This window comes from Zingiber officinale, chromosome 4A (genome assembly GCF_018446385.1).
Source record: "Zingiber officinale cultivar Zhangliang chromosome 4A, Zo_v1.1, whole genome shotgun sequence".
Classification (NCBI taxonomy): domain Eukaryota; kingdom Viridiplantae; phylum Streptophyta; class Magnoliopsida; order Zingiberales; family Zingiberaceae; genus Zingiber; species Zingiber officinale.
Genome location: NC_055992.1, coordinates 41582279 through 41586156, shown reverse-complemented (window position 1 = coordinate 41586156; position 3878 = coordinate 41582279).

Genomic DNA, 3878 nt, shown 5'->3' with positions numbered 1-3878 from the left:
AATCCTTATGTTCCCTTTGGTTTGTCTTTTATCTTTCCGCTGCGCTTACTCTTTATGAACGTTTTTCGATATTCACCCCCCCTCTATCGATTCTTCACGATCCAACAAGTGATATCAGAGCAGGTACCACTCTGATTTGGTGCAACCACCAATCAGACAAAGGGGGATCTATTTTAAAGTTTTTTTTTTCATTTCTTTTCATCTTTGATTTTAAGTTTTTCGTATAATTCCAAACTGGTATTATTACCTTTTTGGAAATTTTTTCCGTTGCAATTAAATCTAAATTGGTGCAACACTAATTTAGTTCCTTTTTCATTATATCTTAATTATTCCCGCACTACTAATCCAAGACCAAGTCTTGGGATATTTTGTCTAGTTGTTTACTTGTGTACAAGATGTCTCAGATCGAAGGTTTTAGTACGGTGCGTCCTCCCCTATTCAACGGGGATGATTTTCCATACAGAAAGAAAAGGATGGAAGTCTATCTAAAGACAGACTTCGATCAATCGTTGAGCGACACAAAAGCATACCGAGCACCAGTTGACAGCTCCGGAAATTTGCTTGATCCAGAACAATGGACAGCAGACATCAAGAAGAAGGCGTCAACGGAGAACAAGGCGATCAATACATTACAATGCGGATTAACAAGAGAAGAGCTGAACTAGGTCGGACCCCATTAGAACGCTAAAGAGCTATGGGATAAATTGATCGAGCTGCACGAAAGAACTAGTGACGCTAAGGTAACAAAAAGGGATTTATTATTAAATAAAATATTTAATATAAAAATGCAGGAAGGAGAAACAGCGAGTCAGCTGCACGCGAGGATCAAGGATATCCTCAACGGGCTCCATGCGATAGGCCACCAGATGGATAACAGAGACCTAATCAGGTACGCGTTAAACGTATTTCCACGCAATAGTTTGTGGGCATCCATCATGCATGCCTACAAAATTTCTAAGAATTTAACTAAAACTTAAATTAGATGAATTGTTTTATGAATTGGAGTTACATGAGCAGACTAACGCCGGAGCCGAGAAAGGTGTTGCTTTATATGTAGGTTCCTCTAAGAAGAAAAAGGCTGAACCCGAAGAAGACTCTGACTAGAGCTCTGAAGATGAAGAACACCTGGTGAACCTGGTAAGGAAGATGTTCACCAGGAGGAAGAGAAGCTTCAGCAAGAAGGATCTACAAAAGATCAGTTCTCCAGCCGATTCGAGGAACGTAACATGCTTCGGATGCAATAAAAAGGGGCACTACAAGAACGAGTGTCCAAGATTGAAGATCGACAAAACGAAGCCGACCAAAAAGAAGGCCCTCAAAGCGACGTGTGACGACTCCTCCTCGGACGAATCAGAGGCCGAAGATCAAAAGCACCAGAGCCACCTCGCGCTAATGGTGTAACGTCACGACCCACTAGCGGCCCCTGATGGTCCCTTGGGCGGCCAGAATGGCGGCCCAACTGGAGACCCCTTATGTTGTCATCCGACCAAGTGAGTGGCGCTCACTTGGCTACCAGGATTCATAAACTCTAGTATTTAACCTGGAGATCTAGAGTTCGAATCCTGGGGAAGGTAAAAATCTACTGGCCAGGGGTGGGAAGTCCTTGTGAGTAACGACACGGCCGAGGGTCGTTGGATGACGACATAAGGGGTCGTCAGTTGGGCTGCCATTGTGGCCGCCCAAGGGACCATCAGGGCCGCCAGTTGGGCCGCTAGTGGGCCGCCCAAGGGGTCGAGGGGCCGAGTCGTTACAATAAAAAGGCGCCTTTTTATTGTAATGACCCGGCCCCTCGACCCCTTGGGCAACCCAACCGGCGACCCAACTGGCGGCCCCTTGGGCGGCCACAATGGCGGCCCAACTGGCGACCCCTTATGTCGTCGACCGACGACCCTTGGGCGTGTGCCGTTACTCACAAGGTTTTCCCACCCCTGGCCTGTGGATTTTTGCCTTCCTCAAGTTTCGAACTCTAGACCTCCAGGATAAGTACTAGAGTTTATGAATCTTGGTAGCCAAGTGAGCGGCACTCACTTGGCTACCAGGATTCATAAACTCTAGTACTTATCTTGGAGGTCTAGAGTTCGAATCATGGGGAAGGCAAAAATCCACTAGCCAGGGGTGGAAAGACCTAGTGAGTAATGACACGGCCGAGGGTCGTCGGTTGACGACATAAGGGGTCATCAGTTGAGCCGCCCAAGGGACCGCCAAGGGGCCGCCAGTTGGGTCGCCGGTTGGGTTGCCCAAGGGGTCGAGGGGCCGGGTCATTACAATAAAAAGGCGCCTTTTTATTGTAACGACTCGGCCCCTCGACCCCTTGGGCGGCCCAACTGGTGACCAGGAGATCTAGAGTTCGAATCCTGGGGAAGACAAAAATTCATTGGCCAGGGGTGGAAGTCCTTGTGAGTAACGGCACGACCGAAGGGTCGTCGGTTGACGACATAAGGGGTCGCCAGTTGGGCCGCCATTGTGGCCGCCCAAGGGACCAAGGTTGGCCTGCCAGTTGGGCCGCCCAAGGGGCCGAAGGGTCGGGTCGTTACAAATGGCCCGCGAAGCAGAGTCGGAAGACGAGTCCGAACCCGAATCGAGCCACGAGTCCGTACTCATTTATGAAGGTTCCAAAGAGGTATACCTAAACTTAAACTGAAAGTTCTTTAAAATTATTTCTTGTTTAAATAATAAGTTAGTTAAATTAGAAAATGAAAACAAATTGCTCCTTGAGGAAAATCAAATCCCCAAGGAACAAATTGTAAATAATAAACCAACTCAAGATCTAACACTTGAGGAGGAGAATTCATCATTAAAATTAGAAATTAATAATTTAAAAAATATGTTAGAAAAATTTACTACCATATCAAAAAAATTAGACTTAATCCTAAATAATCAAAAAGCATGTTATAATAAAACCGGACTCGGATATAAGTTAAACTCAAATAAAACTTTTAAATCATTAATAATCCAATATAAACCTACGAGTAAAGCCTGGGTTCCGAAAGCGTGTTTGATCATGCAAGTAGGACTTAATCAATACTATATACCTAAAGAAAAAATATATTATATAAATTCGAATAAACCAAATCAAAACCCAAAATACAAACCTAAACCAAAAAATTCAAAATCTAAATATTTTAAAACTCACCAAAATCTGGACTATCACCAAGTAAATTATAACTATAAAAGAAATAAACATAAACCTATAACTAAATATTAAATTAACAACCAATAATTCAGGGGGAGGCTCCAAAATAGCTGGCACCTCCAAAACTAACCTACCCGACAGGGTAACCCTAATCAACCTACCCGACAGGATAACCATAACTAACCTACCCGACAGGGTAACTAGGACTAGGTAAAAAGGGGTTTAAGCTTAACTTGAAAAATGGTACTAGTGAAGTTTTGGATGATAGTACGTTAGGGAAGCTTAGTCTATGCATGTCTAGGAAGATATGACTTCGACCTGGTGCATTTGGCTAAGTGAAACTGACCGAAGCTACCCTTTATGGATTCTAACCAGTTAGACTAAGGTTTTGTACTAAGTCCAGTGGATATGACTATTTGGAATACTTCGAAGGCATGGTTACTTTAATGATGTACAAGTGACTCACCATAGCCCAGAAGTTTATCCAGAGAACGCTTATTTGTTGAACCTAAAGCTAAACCCGAATCTAACACAAGTTAAAAACAAACCCTAAAATTGAACCTAATTCATCTCACAAAATTATAGGATTCCCTGATTGAAAACATAGATCGGGTGAGATGACTAAGGACCTAAATGAAATTAATTAAATTAAAGTAAATTAAATTAAATTTAAATTAAATTTAAATTAAATTAATTTAACTAAATTAAATTAAATCAATTAAATTCAATTAACATTTTAAAATTA